The following is a 15,586-nucleotide window of genomic DNA, read 5'->3' on the forward strand; positions in this document are numbered from 1 at the left end:
GCCAACCACAGAAACGATCAAAATATTGTACTAAATCCAGACGGAAAGAAAAAAATACTTCATATTTTGCCAAATAACCGCCCGGATCGGAAAAATCCTTTTCTATACTTTAAACCACTCCTTCGTACTGTGCTCTGTATTTTTTAAGCAGTGAAGCCTCTGCCAGTTTCTTTCACACTGAGTTTGCAGAACACCTGCCAGAGTGGTCTTTGCCAATAAACAGGGTCCTTAAGTGCTATGACAATCAAAAAAAAATAATGTAACGATCAATACAAATAATTAGTACCGTTATTATTACTGTAACACCCATGACTCTTTGGTCTGAGCTCTCACCTTCTAGAGCAGCTGCCTCCAGAAAAGAGAGAGCGAAGAGAGCAAGTGCCAGCAGGTGGCACTCCAGAATATAAAGCATTCAGCACCAGGGCTTGCAGGACTAAGCAAGCCAGTTCTGCTTGGCTGTCCCACTAGCTTGCTTTAGCACCCCTCAGGAGGTTTGGTTTGGTTTAGGATGATCACCTCCACTTTCCCACTGCCAAACAGCAGGGACAAATGCTGCCAGTCCCATCTTTTAGCACCGTAAGACTACCCTGGTGCCGGATGGGATGCACCAGCAAGGTGAGATGCACCTTCCGCAGTCATTTCTAAAAGAGAGTAGGGTACCAGCACACCCAAAGTGCTGAGCTTACTTACTCCCTGACTGAGGGGAGAGCTCCCGCAGGGCAGGTAGAGCTGCTTTCCCACGTCGTGCATGGAGAGGTGACAGTGTCTTACAGCTTCCTACCACTCTCCTACGCTCCTCCCAACCCAACACCCAGCAAGCTGGGATATAGCTGAAATAATGCTGGCTTTTATTGCTTTAAGACAGCAGCAACAACAAAAAACACACCCTAACGATTAGGAAACCAGTTTCCCTTCTGTTTATTTTTAGCTATGCCCTATACATACGTAACAGCAACAATGTTCACCTGCATGGTTAGGAAGCATCGCTACAGACTCCCACCCTCCTCTGAGCCTTCTGCCTCGCCCCGACACTCATGCTCCTCCTACAGCAAAGTCGGTCAAACCGGCACTTCTTCTAGTCAAACACTGACTGTCTAGTAGTCTCGTCAGCCAGAAGAAATAAATCCACCTGAAAGAGCTGTGGCTCCCCTGGTCTTTGCAACTCTCATCCAACTGTAAGAGGAACTGCTAGTTTTGCTCATGCTGGAAACCATCCCAATCCTTCAGTCTTCAAAATGGGGCCCTTTAAAACACCGTGCAACTTGGGGGAGATAGGAGGAGGTACCCTTAAACCTAGGAAGATTGTGCTATTCTCTTAGAAAATGAAATGTTAAAGAAAAACTGTAGAAGCCAGTTGTTTTGTCCATCTCTAGGCATCAAGCATAGCAGTCAACATTTAGAGAGGTAATGAACTGGCTCAGTTGACAAAGATGCAATTCCCACATCATTCTCCCCTGGAAAACTTTAGAGTTTAAAACACTGAAGGTCATACAACTGGGTGGAAAAAAAGCCTCCATTTTTATCAGAAGTCTTTATGAATTACATAAAAGCTATACAAATACGGAAAATAAGCAGCCCTCTTGCAAAAAGCAAAAGTATTTACTGCTTAAACTCTCCTTAAAGGCAAACCTGTACCACGGGATCCATCTGCTCAGGTGGAAACAGCAGAAAAGATCTGCCAGGAAGTAATTTCCTTTCCTTTCCTCTCCTGTACATGTCAGTGGATCACTGGCATTTCCACACGCCCCCCACCCCGAATTGACCCCAAATATAAACGACACAAAACTGGAAAAGTTTAAGGTCACCTCTGTGGATACGAGCAACACACAAACCAAACACAACCAAGCAAAGTAATGTGCCTTTCTTGCAGAAAGGGGGTTCACAATCAATGCCACATGATATCCATTATATTTTAGGAAATTGATTTGTATCTAGAATTCCAAACTCACTTCCTCACAAGCAATAAACACATACCTTTTTTCTTGATGGTTCACTAACATCACCCACTGAAAGAGACACGATTCAGCTCAAGGTACTATATGCACTATATGCACTGCACAAAAGTTTGCTCAGTACATGTTTTTAGAGCAAGCATCTTTTAATACACAAATATGGGCTGATGGCATGGAAAGAGGAATGGGGCAACTGTTCTTGCTTACTCTGCCTTCCTAGCTGCTATCCCAATGTGGATTTGGTTCATAAAATATTCACATGTGGAAAAGCAAGTCATGAAGCATAACCGTAACCCATACCAATCCTAGCACTGAGCAGCAATGGAGCGTGTAACTATCTGGTGATCATCATGAGACATCAGAAATATTTCCAAGTAAGCAAGTTGCACAGTTGTTGCTGTAAGAACTTATTTGGATCTCTTATTTCCATGGATCTCACGGAACAGATGCATGGTCTCCCCGATATTCCACCCACCTGATCAGGAAGCAGAACTAAGGGGTGCCCAGGCTTCGGTATTCTCCTCACTATTCGGTACAACCAACTGCCTTCTTTAATGAGCAACCTCTCTTGATAGAGGAGACTGCACTTAGTGTGGACTCTCCAGAGCTTTAACGTTCCCAAGCAGCAAAATGTAGGCAAGTGCTGGTAACTGGGTTCAGAAAGACCCGCAAAATTCTCCACCACTGACTAGTCAAGAGATATGGAAAGGGTCAATCCCTTTGTACATTCTGAATTTAAATTTAGAAGAAAATATCGTGTATTTAACGGAGGTGGGGGACCAAAGAGGGAAGGAACATTAGAACGAAAGCTTCTTGCTTTAAAGACAAGCAGTCTATCCACCTATATTCTTTTTTTAGCTTGATTTTCGCAAATGAGCTCAGATTTTGCAAGTACACTTTCAGGCTCCTCAAAATAAGAGTGCAGGTGCAAAACACAGGTGCTCTAAATGTGAGTAGTACAACTGTAAGTACATAGGCATAAGCTGAAGACCTTTTTAAAAAAAAAAAATCATTAAATATTTTCCTGCCCTTATGTCTGATTGCATAACCCCTCTAAAGAAAGCAGTAAAGGTCACAGGCCTTTGCTGATGGAAAAATGCTATTATATATTGTTTTAAATTACACAAAAGAAATGAGCACAAGTGCTAGAAAATGAGACCTTTGAAAGAGTGAACTGAAAAATGCCAACTCAGCATTATATCCTGCTTTAAAATTGCACATGTACATGTTACGGCCACCTCTGTGTCTCTCTTCATTTGAAAAAGCAACAGTTTTATAATCTTACTAAAGGACAAAGTTGTACATTCGTATCACTTCATTAAATTGCCAGTGCATGATCTTTAATTTTTTTGTTCTTGTTTCATAACCATTCATTAACATAAAGAGGTACGAGTTTCTCCAATGGACCATATAGAGGAGTTTCAGCCAGCAGAGGAAGCAGTACCACGGGAATGTAACCCAAACATTGGAGAAAATGAGTCAGGTTCCTCAAAATATGAAGGCTTTTTTGCTGTAGCTCCTCCAAGGGCTACAACAGTAAAGTTCACATAGTTTTCACCAAACACCACCACTCATTTTTGGGTCATGCTGACTCCAAACAAGTGGATGTAAGGAAGAAAGGAAACATGCCACAAAACTGTAACCTTTCTTTAAAGAACTCCTCATTACCAAGATGAGACCATAAGCACTCCTCCATCTCACACCTTCTTGTGTCAGGGATGTGGCTGCATCAGAAGAGAGAAGACCTGGACTGTAAATCAGGACTCCAAGAGGGAAGTCAGTGTGAGGTTTTTTCCCAAAACTATTTCTGAACATGGGCATAATATCTTCTTAAAATACACGTTTCCTTATCAAAATCTTTTTCACCGGCTTACCTTGCTGTTTTGCAAGGATGTTCAGGAACACCAGTATGATAGCATGAATTCACTTATTTTATGTATGAAAATAATTATGAATTTAAATATTAGCAAAAAAAAAAAAATATCATAAGGACTTTGCAGGTGGATAAACAATTTCTTTAAAGCCTCATTTCTTTAAAGCTGCAAAAACCGCCCTGGGTCAAGTCCTGCAAGCATTTCTTTGTGCCAGTGACCCCTCCAGATGAAGCAGTTCCACTGAGCTGGACGAAGCCTCTTTCATGATAACTCTTCTCTAGCGCAGATTTGGGCCAGATTTGCCCAGTAATCCTTTCACTGGAGAAGAGGTCATCCCACAAGCAGTCCCACCTCCACCAAGTGCCAATGTATGTGATATGCTCTGTTTGAGAGGAAAGCCTCACTCTTCTCAACCTTTAGATAAAGGATGCTAAGTCTCAAAACATTGAGCAAAAGCTTTCAAAAAAGGCAACCGCTGGATTTTTGAGACCACCTCAAAATCACCCTGACATGCCCTAGATTTCCTAATCTATTTTAAAATTCCCTTTCAACTGCTATTACTTGTGTTTTCTGTGGAAGTCACAAACAGGGAGAGTGGCAGCTTGCAAGAGGTTGTAAGCTGGAAGGCAGAAGGCATCGTGAAATTGAGAGAATAAAAAGAACAAGTTTCTCTACACTTGAAGACTGTCGGGAGGGTCAGGGTTTTTTTCTGAAGGGGGGCTGCTAATTAGCCAACTGTAGCAGTCGCAACAGTGCCCTTGTAAAAACAGCTCACTGCTTATTAAAAGCAAATTTGGGAGCAATACAACTTCACTGAGTTCTCACCAATTTGCTATTATTGACCAGCTTCTGTCTTCTAGGCATGCTTAAACTTCATACACTGCCACGTTTTCCTGCTCCGCAGACTGACTATATATCAGCCTGTTTGATCAACACAACTCCAGTATTTCTATTGATTTCTATTTTAAGAAGGGAATCTACTTCAGAAAGTAAAATCCAAAGTGTACTTTATTCCCATTCCCAGTCTTGTTCCATTCCACACTTCAGAAATATTTGACAGACCGGCAAGAAAAGTCTCCTCAGGCAAATCAAATCACCATCTCATACTTGCTGTACTTTGAACTTACAACAAATTCCAGTATCCTAGTATCACACTGATTACTGCAAGGCAAGCCCCTAAAAAAATGGTATTTTATGCTTGGAAATTAAGCAAAGATGCTGATTTAAAATAAAATTAGACAAAAGTGAGTTTTATTGGAAATCTGGGGTTTCAAATGAACACCTTATGAAAGAAGCGAAATGAAGGGCTATGTCACCTGTACTAAGTGTTGCTTTTGTACTAAATAATGGAAATTTGGCAACCCCGTTCTCAGAACTGTGAAATGCTGCCCCTACCAACTCCAGGTACTTGCATACGGGACGACCCGCCCGTGTTCCCATTCTCCAACACAGATTAGGTTTCCCAGCTAGATTACATCTCCCGTAACCACAATGGCAACTCAACATGAAAAGAGGAAATGGAAGGCAGCCATAAAGCCAAGCCCCAAGGAAAGAATGGGAAAACAAAGTATGCTAATTACAGTTCCCATGGGAGATGGTGCTAGCATTCCTAAACCTAACCCTTCAGTCCCATTTTTCAGTGAAAGGAGGTTTGGGGTTTTTTTCCCCTCCATAAAATAAACCAATGAACTTTGACAAAATGAGGATGCAGACAAAACTTCCAGAAGGCAAGGCAGGACAAATCATCAAACCAGCTGTAAAACCAACTGAAGAGGCAAACAGCTTTACCCTTTTACTGCTCAGAAGCAGGGATTTTTCTGCTCCAGGAACATTCTGGAGGCTTCGTACCAATACATCCCCAATTCCATCCTTCACCACAAAAGCCTTCCCATTTTTAGTTAAACTACTACACAGGACTGGATCTTTAAACCCCTATTCATCAAAACCCCTCAAGGCTTTAGCTAGGTTGCACCAGCGTGACAAAAAGACCTTAACCTACAGTCTTCACAGTGGTGCCCCAGCGCTTGACACAAGTGAAATGGAATTAAGAGGGGTTCACGGCTTCCGGATCCTGCAAGCACCCCAGTTCCTCACACTGCTAACATCTCATCCTCGAATTAGAACATAACTGGGTCTGGGTTTAGCAATGGGACAAGAAGGCCAAAACACAGTACCCCATTAAAGGGGGGGGGGGGGAAGCAATCCCTTTCATAATCTCCAGATCCCAGTGTAAATTACTGCAACAAAAAAAAAAAATTCAGAGAATTAGTTACAAGCGATCTAGCCTGATGAAAAACCTCATTATTTCAACACAATTCAATAATCTGGACTATCAGTAGTGCTGATTACCTGCTCTCTTCAATGGCCCCTTGTTGTTCTCCTTACTCCGAAAAAAAGCTGTTCTGAGCTGCAAGACAACTGAAGAAGCAATGAGTTGAGCATGGGTCTGTCACAGGTCTGGGTCACCCACATAAGGGGCTGGCTTATAAATTGCAGCAATCTTTCCAAGAGGTGGTCAGTACTTACTTTCCTCAAGGCAGAACCTCAGGCAGAAAAAAAGTTTGGATTAACACCTTTAACATCTTTGCAGATAATCCCCCAACAGAGCCTCAACAGCAAGGATCTCTTCATGCAATGGCTGCCTCAAAGGGATCTGGGGAAGGTAACTAAAAGTAAGTCTGTCGACTGCAAGCTTAAGTTCTGAGCAAAGATTACACTGCCATCAGTAAAAAAATTAGGGGCTACTACTTAAGAAAAAGTTTAAAGACGCGTAGTTGCAATACTGCGTCTGTGATCTGCTATTTAGAAAACATCTCTATTAAGAGTTATGCACTGTAGACAAGCATTTGAAGTATTAATACTGCCATTACTGGACGTCTCAGCTTTACCTGCATCAGGAAGATCTAAGCTGACCTAAATTTAGCTTCAAACACACATTCCATTGAAGTTAATCTTCGTGCCACAGGGTCAGGACTTCCCAAAGCCACACACCAGAGGGGCGGACTCAGTGAATCCACACAAGAGCCTGGGTATGCTCATGACAGAAGGAAACTTTCATTCACTAAGGGCGAGTCTGACAAAATAATAATATTCTTTTCCTTCTCCCAGATGGAAGTTTTAAGTACAAGCAATTTCAGTAGCTCAGCAGAGCTCCGCCAATGCCTCCTGCTGAACCCATTCCACTTTGAAGTGCATAATTCAATATTCAGGTCAGAAAGGAAAAGTGAGTATGAGGGGAAGGCAGAGACCTGGGTTCCTGTTCCTGCTCCAATGAATGTTTAATTATTTTATATTAAAAATTCATTTGGAGAAGGGCTAGAATCCAGGCAGTCTAATGGGTTTACCTATGAAGAGAAAAAGATCCATGATCAAATGCCACCAGACAAAGGTGGGAGCTCAGTCACAGCTTCCTTCGGTCTCAGTATCAGACCTAACTCAGAGAGAGCAACCACTAGCTCCTCGACTGCTTACGTCTCAGCAGAAGGCACCTAACTCCCGAAAGGAATAAAAAGGAGCAGTTCAGCATGTTTTCCTGGAACAGAAAGAGGGTTGCCGTCTTAAAAGACCTCCTCTTGATTCTCCCTTGTTGCAGCCAGCTCACGTCTCCTTATTTGGGATGCAGGCTTTTGCAAATCCCACTCTTGGGCCAACATTTCTCCTGGCATTGCACAAGAAGCCTCGCTATCTGCATCCCACAGGATAGGGTGCCTGGAAGTTTGATACCGCAGTACTTCAGGTCTTTTCTGGATCTACTGTGTTGAAAATGTTAAGTTACTTTGGTGTTTCAAAAGCTTCAAGCTGTGTCACTGACGTTGCAAATGACAGCCAACCCAGCTGAGCTAAACACTGAACACCAAGTGCTGCACACTCCCGTCCACTGTTCCGCCTCAACTGAAAGAAGTCGAGGGGGTGCAGGGGTTCAAAAACCCAGACAGTCACATCTGAAGAGTCAGTCAGCGTAAGGGGAAAATGGAGCTATTATTTAGAGGCATTTCACAACCAGAAGAAAAAAAGTCAGCAAGTAAATTTAGTACTTCTCAAAAACAAGGCAACCTAGCAGATTTTCTTGCCAGCGAAGGTAAGCCCTCCGAATAATCACGCTACCATACAAAGGTTAAAAAGGCTGGGTGGAAGGAGCCTTCCTCTCTGCAGATACCAGGAGCTGCGTCTCCTGCGCAAACAGGAAGCCACCACCCAGCTGTCCCTCTGGCCGGCTGCCGAGCCGGAGCCGGGACTCGCGACGGGGACTCGCTGGGCTGCCCATTCAGCCAGGCACCACTAAGGCGACTGGCATCACATCAGCTCGCGAACGGGATGCTGGAAAGCTCTGGTAAAAAACCCGCCCTAAGGGTGGCTGCCTCCCACTGGACACTGGGTGCAGCTTTTAAAAGCAAAGCATGTGCAACCATGCCTCCACCTCACCTACAAACATGTGTCTGTCCACAGCGGATGTAACAAAAACTCATTTCAAAACAAGCTCCTCCATTTTTTTTAGTTCTTTTTTTATGGTTCCTCGCTCAGCAACTGGCAGCAGCATTGCCTTCAGCAGAAGCCGCATGTAAAGGACGACATCCCAGGCAGCTTTCGCTGTGTGACATGAGGGTAGACAGGAGAGGCATTTCCTTTACTTTCTAGAAGCAGGTGAGCTCCCACTGAATATTTAATTCAGACTCTAAGCTGTTCTCACCAATCACTTGAAAGTTAAATAATTATCCCGTTTAAAGAAACCTAGCAATTACATTTTGCATGCCCCCCCCAGCAGCTATTGCTGTTGTGACAATATTCATCTTGTCCATGATGACTATTATCTGCTGTATAAATATTGATGATCTGAGTAATTGCTGTTCTGTACATATGCTTCTCACAGATATAAATTTCTCTGCCTGAAGTAGGCTGCTGACAAAGTGCTTTCCTCCTTTGGCATGGCAATGAAACATTACTGGAGGTGCCACTGAGAGTTTAGTCCGGGGGTGGGGGGGGGAGGAAAAAAGCAGTGACTAAGAACAGCCTTTGGAGAGGGGGAATGAAGTGATGTTTGCCTGGACTGGGAAGACTGAATAGTCCCGAAGAACAGAAAGTTAGCTAGGCCGGTATTCAGGAGGTTTAAGTTTAGCTTAGGCTGTGCCAACACCAGACACAGCTCAGAGGGAAAGAACAGCACTGGACTCAACGCTGGCCACCACTGCTACACAGGGCACGCCATGCTCTCCGGACGTGTCATGTGTGACGTGCAGGTTGTACCTACCCAGTGGCTCACTGATGACGGGGGTTACTTTTTCTGGATTAAGACTGAACCAGAAAAACAAGCCGCTCTTATACTGGAGGAAGAACACCAAGCTGAACGGTACGCTGAGGCAGACTTCCCAATGCCACGCACACAGCCATCATGGCACACGAAAGCAAAGCCGGTCCTGAGGCACCCAACACCCTTTCATAGATACCACAGGCATACAACACAGCATCGCTTCGGACTCTTTTCACTGGTTAAATGCATTTGTCCAGCAGACTTTGTGACGAGTCAGATAGTCCGCTGTCTTCCTGCAATCGGCAAAAATCACTAAAAACACCCCACTGCGTGCCCTGGCTCATCTGATCGTATTGCCCCACAGGCTGGCAGTACAAAGACCTGGTTTTGATAGACAGAGCCCTCCCACAGGCACACGGCCCCACAGTTCCAGAGTTGAATTTTGCCTCTGGACTTTAAACAGCCAACAGTATATGAGAGATGAAGGCTTTTCCTTAGCAGGCACAAACTTTCTAGGATATAAACCCTGAGAGTCTGAATCCCAATAAAATTACTTCTCTGGAATTAAGAGGTCAAAAGATGAAGGCTTTTTCAGCCTTGTAGAGTTTGGTGAGATTTAGACTGAGAGAGTTGCCTTGTAGCAATACTCTTTTTCTAAGGTCTTGTAGAAATACTCTTTCCTAAGTTTTTTTTTTTTACAGTATCTGGAGACTAACACTGGACAAAGACATTTAAAAATTTAAAAAAATAACGTTCTCTTTTAACTTACATATGCTACAGAAATTAAGGGGAAACTAAAAAGCTGCTCGATTTCCATCTGTTAGGGATGGACTGCATTACTGAAGACTAGGGAGGGTACGGAGAGGATGCAGAAAGCAGCAGGAGAAAAGACACCAGACTCCCTACAGGAGCTGGAGGCCGGGGCAGGAGCAAGAGGAAAGGGTGGGTAGGGACAGAGCGCGAGCAGGAAGCAAGGGCGAATACAGATAACGCGCGAGCAACGTCTGGAGTGCCCGGAGGTGGAGAGGGAGGAACTTTATGTTTGCAATAAGCAAAAGAAATAAGAGTCTGGAAGTCTTAACTTTCTCTGTTGCCTTGTTCAAACAATTACATAATAAGCCATTATACATAATCACAGCAGCCACTAATTTATATATATACACACATATATTATACGCACATGAGCAGACTCAGTGAAAGTAGTTACTAAACACCGATACAACCGATCTTCCCCCTGCGATAGTGAGTGTTAAGCCATCCGCTTGTTCAGCATGGCCCCCACCATACAATTAATTCCTCTCCAGCTTTCTGCAGCTTCTTTCCTTTCCCCATAATTTATACAGTGCTTTGGGGTTAAATATGTTACAATCTCTAATGACAACTGCTGTACATCTCTGAATCTTGAAGGGAAGTTGCTTCCAGCAGAAAATTAAAGGTTGAACTCTTACCAGTAAGTAACTCTGAGCATGCTTAACTAATACTAAGTCACATAACATAGCATAATTAGTCCAACAGGTCTTTTAAAAAAAAATCCACATGACCTCACTGTCAGTTACATTGAGTCATTTTGGAGACCAGTTGAAACAGAGCCCTGCATAATTCTCTAACATCAACAGCCCACTGCATCAGTTGAAGTAGACTGGATCCTAACTACAATAACCAGGTAACCCCCACGCTCTCCGCGCCGTCTTTTTTTTTTTTCCCCTTCTGTTTTTAAGACAAGACACAATCTAGCAGGCCCCAGCAACCATCCAGTCTTACCTACATGGCCTCCCATAGTAACATTTCCCAGACCTACTTAGTTTGCCTGCAGATTAGTTATAACACACGCTATATGCACATGGAATGCTCTACTGCTAATGCAAATTATTTTGCATGCAAACACAAAATGCAGATGGCCAATTCACAAGCACAACTGCCCAATTCACAAGCACAGACTTAGTGCTCTCAAGCTTTTACATGCATATTAACTTGAATGCAATGAAAAGTACCCATAACTTTAAAAGTCCTGTTAAAACATCTCTAAAAGACATGACTCAAATCTTAAGTGTTCACATTCCTGAGTCACTAAAAAGTGAAATCAAATTTCCATCAAATAACACTCTATTTTCTAGGTAGTTATTAATCCCATGTTTCATTCTAAAATCACAGTCACTTAACTTTGCTAAAGCTATGCCAGTCCGACGTATCTTTTCCTGCACAGCAATGTTCATCTGGACTGTAAATAAATACGACCTCCATCCACCACAGCTGCATCGCCACATTTCCTTAGAGATGACACAAAACTGCAGTATTACTAGCTCAGTGCGTTTTCATCAAGAGAGTAGCTAGTTTCATCACATCTGTGCCGAAGTCACTATGTCCAGCAAAAAAAGCGCTTTGCTGGGTGTGTATCCCATTAAAAGTATCTCTCATGGAGATGTGAAAATGCAATTCCACTATGAAAATAAATACAGTGGAGTTAATGATTTCTTGCACTGGGCACATGGCCATCTATTTTCATTGCTTCCAAACATCCACCGCACTCTTAAGACCTAGGAAGCTGGCAACGTATGGACTGCAGGACCCTGCTTCTCTGGCTCTTTCTGATTTGCACCAGCTTTCCTGGGGAGAGCAAGGGTTGCAAGATGGTGTTTGTGCCTCCCAGATGCCAAGCACCCTTTCTCAACAGGTAAGGGCAGGTGGATGCAACGTTTGCCTTCCTCTACCGGTCGGAGATCTGTAAGCGAGTCATGCAATTGCAAGCGAGGCACAGTGAGAGAGGGACTTGTGAACTGTGATGAAGGAATGGCTAAATCACATGCACGCATCCTCGAAGTGGCGGAGAGACCTGTACAGATTTGGGAGGTGCAGCACACCTGCTAGCCTCTCCCTTTTCTAGAACAGAGCTGTTCTGCAACAGCCTTTCACAGGAAGAGATTTTGCCAGTACCTGGAGTTTTGTGCTTTACCAAGCTAGAAAATGCAGCCAAAAGACTGACGGAAAGTGGATGAGCGCTATTCTAATCAAATTTATTTACACTATGTACTTCTGAAACAAAATACCAGGTACCAAGTACATCACCCGATAATTCAAAGAAACCTAATAAGCATCTGGAGATTCCAAGCAATCTCCTGAAACTGCTGCTCCTACAAACCTCTTTCTTCTAGCTTTTCGGTTGCAGAACGTAAAGTGCCAGATATCTATCTTAACACAGGAGCTGATGAAATGGAGACATTTACAGAAGCAGTAATACAATGCAGTTCACAAACTGGTTGGCTTTCCAAGGAAACATGTTCAGCAGTTTCCTTTTATGTAGCACTAAAGAACTGCAACTTGTATTTCTTTTGCTTATGATTTTTGCAGTGGCCTAAGATGTTTTCTTCTTCAGCTAATGCCTAGGCGACTCCCAGTTCTCACTTCAAGCTCCGGAGAGTCTCAGTGTGTGTATCCTGACTCACGAGAATAACCCCCACTTCCCACGTGCACCACAACCAAATCATAGCTCTCTTCTCAGATGAAGCCGGTCTTCAAAAACTTTAAAAATGTATTAAAATAAGGCCAGCAATGAACGTGGGAGTGTCCTGAGGAAGAATAGTAGTGCTCGATCCTCTTTGTAATCATCTCCAAATGTTGACAGTTTGGTGGTGTTTGGGTTTTTTTGCTTTTGCAGTAAAGCTCAGCTGGTTTAAACAATTCCCGCTGTGTTCCCCAACATGGGAAAAAAGAGGAAGAGCTGATGCAAGATGCTGTTCCTTTCGGGCAGGTCGGTGCTTCCAGTGCTCTGGCTTCTGGTTTTCTGCCCACTCGGGAGGCTCCGAATGGAGAGCACCGATGGGATTCACTGGAGGTCACAAAGCCCTGCCAGGAATCAGATGCAGACAAGAAAGATGCACTAAAGAAGTAAAACAAAGAAAACCTCAAACAAACTAACTGCTCCCTTCTCTCACCTTTTTTTTTTTCCTTCTTGTCTGCACATCAGTGGCAAAATCAGAAAAGTGGCAAGAACAGAAAATTAAATGTTTAATGTGGTCCTAGAGGTAGTTACTTAACCCACAATTTCCCAACAGCTTTAAAAAGTACTGTCAAGGATTTTCCTCTCTTGGAAGAGACACGTTTATTTAACACAAAAGCTCAGCATTTCTGTCACGTGTGACATTACTGAAACATTCAAAGATCGTTTCATCCACCTAGATGACTGCATGCATTTCTCGCATCCTCTCCACCGCATAAGCAAGCCATGCTGAAAAAAACAGGATCTGCACATTACCCTCTTTGATTTGATTTGCGAAAGGAGAAGCTGATACATCTCAAGAGCGTGCAGCATATCCCGCCAGCGACTGCAGACCCTCTGAAAGCAGTCATTGGCTTTTGCTCAGGCCCGTGCATCACGAACGAAATGGAGACGAGAGGCTCCCCAACGGTGACGCAGGGACAGTGAGGCGGCAGGCAGGCCAGGCTGCTCCAAGAAGCGCATGGCACACTTCAGAGCTAGGAGCTGCCACCACCAGTGGTACTAAAAAAAAAAGCTAGGGAACTAACAGAAAAGTAATTGGGCATGGCTATCAAATACCCTAGACTAGTTTTAAATCAATACAACTGTGCTGTAGTTAGAAAAGGATAACCAAGGGCAAGAAAGTGGAGAATGAAGCCATTTATGTACCACCAGAATACAAAGCAGAATAACTTGCAAAGTTACTGCAAGTTGCTAAAAGCGTCTTCTTCATAAAAGTAAATTTTCATAAATCACTGATTTTCACTAGCTTCTTTTTTTTGGGGTAAGTCAAAAATATCCCTATATTTTGTTTTTCCCACCATACATACATGTATGAGTGTACATACAAAACTTTTTCTTCAACCACTTATTTTTCTTATTTTGCCACTAAGAGAAACATAGAAGAAAGAAGGTGAAAGAAGTGAGCAGACAAGAGTATTCTTTTTACATTTTGCTTTTAAATGAAAAAATGGGTAAAATACATTTTTTTCATGGAAGTTTTTGGGTTTTTGGAAAAGGCATTTTCCATTTGAACTAATTCAGTCAGCTGAACATGTGACAAATACTGAGAATAAATAGTTTTGGACCAAAGAGCCTGGCCCTTTGATTTCACCTATAAAAAAAAAAAAGGATTTCTCTATACAAAGGAAGCTAATCATCGGTTCTAAACTGATCTTCAGAGGATATGAAAATCAGATCTCTGCACTCTTCCTACCCTGGCCCTGCAGTATGCTGCTGATCCACAGTGACACCAGCACCGCAGAGCATCCGAGCCTCTGTGCAGAGCGTGCAACGGCCGCCTTTGTTTCCATTTGAGAGTGCATGACACAATTAGCATTTTCCAGCTTCCCTTCCCCGCTGCCAGTGTGGAAGGCAACAAATAAAGAGTCCTAATGGAGGTTTGAGCAGCAGGCCTCATAAATTACACACACACATCCTTTCTGTTTGGTCCCAGTCTTCCACAGGTCTCTAATGAGAACCACGAACACCGTCTACTAATCATCTCATCAGTAATGCAAATGACCATCTTGGCCTCTCATCAAGTGCCTCTCCAGCTTAAACAATGTACCCTCAGATTGCACAGCCCTGGGTGCAAAAGCTGCCATGGCCCTCTGAAATAACCTCGGCATGACAACGCTACGTACGTCACGCTTCCCGGCAGCGGGCAGCAGCCCGCTGAGCACAGCCACGTGTCGGGAGCCTAAGAGATCCCCCAGCTACCGTAATGGCTCACGAGCACTTCTGTCCCTGGCTCCGCACGCAGGAAACAGCCAGACACTGCAAATGCAGGGATCTCATGGAGGAGGCGTTGTTCGGCTACAGCAACGCACCTTCAAGGCCTCCTAAAATGAAACACTGAGTAAGCAACACAGCAGAACGGCTACAGCTGTAGATAGGAACTTAAAGAAATAGAAAGAGGACCCTAGTTCAGTCCCCCCCCAGGCCATCAGTCCCTGCCCCAGGGATGCCGCCACCGTGGTGCCGGTCTCCAGCCCTGTCCCTGGCTGGACCTCAGCTCACACTTGCAGCCATGACCCCAGTCCTGTCTCTGTCCCCGTCTCCTGCTGTTGGATGGACCCTGGCCCCGGTGCGTCACTTGCGCTGCCTGGGGCTGCCAATGGACCCTGTTAGAGCACTCCGAAATCAAATGATGAGGAAGGCATTCTTCTGTGAAACATCGCTACCGCCCTGCCAGCAAAGTGTGGATCGCAAGAGCTTCCAAAATAAAAGAAAATGTATCTGGTATAGCCCCTTACCCTCGGCATCAGGCCCATATTGCCAGCTCTCGTAACATTTACAGGGAAACTGGCATACAGAACAGCGCAGCAAACAAAAAGAAATCCTGCGAGAAACAAGTCAAAAAATACCAAACAGGCCTTGATCCCACAAAAGCAAAGACAAGCTATACCTGGACAAGCAACTTGTAGCTGTAGTCACTGGTGCTAACAGGTCCACTGCGGCAGAAGGAAGAAAACAGGCTCCCAAGCATCTGCAAAATAGCATCATTCAGGTTTACTTTTAAATAATTATATTTGGAAAG

General features: G+C 43.8%; 1 protein-coding gene across 13 annotated transcripts in view; it reads right to left on the minus strand.

Moving 5' to 3' along the window:
* The window catches only part of RNF152 (ring finger protein 152), a 46,296-nt gene that overhangs the window by 17,918 nt on the left and 12,792 nt on the right, over positions 1-15,586 (minus strand). For 6 of the 13 annotated variants that reach the window (XM_087761454.1, XM_087761465.1, XM_087761444.1 and 3 more), the window contains one exon: positions 15,455-15,535. The exons of 3 other annotated variants lie outside the window; for them this stretch is intronic. The gene's annotated coding sequence lies outside the window, so the exon portion shown is untranslated. Of the gene's footprint in view, positions 1-6,175; positions 6,196-14,690; positions 14,889-15,454; positions 15,536-15,586 lie in introns of those variants that run through there. 4 more of the 13 variants (XM_087761492.1, XM_087761473.1, XM_087761484.1 and 1 more) reach the window with 3 other exon arrangements.

Source organism: Nipponia nippon, unplaced genomic scaffold, assembly GCF_047370975.1.
Source record: "Nipponia nippon isolate SJK-2023a ecotype South Korea unplaced genomic scaffold, ASM4737097v1 scaffold_1, whole genome shotgun sequence".
Lineage (NCBI taxonomy): Eukaryota > Metazoa > Chordata > Aves > Pelecaniformes > Threskiornithidae > Nipponia > Nipponia nippon.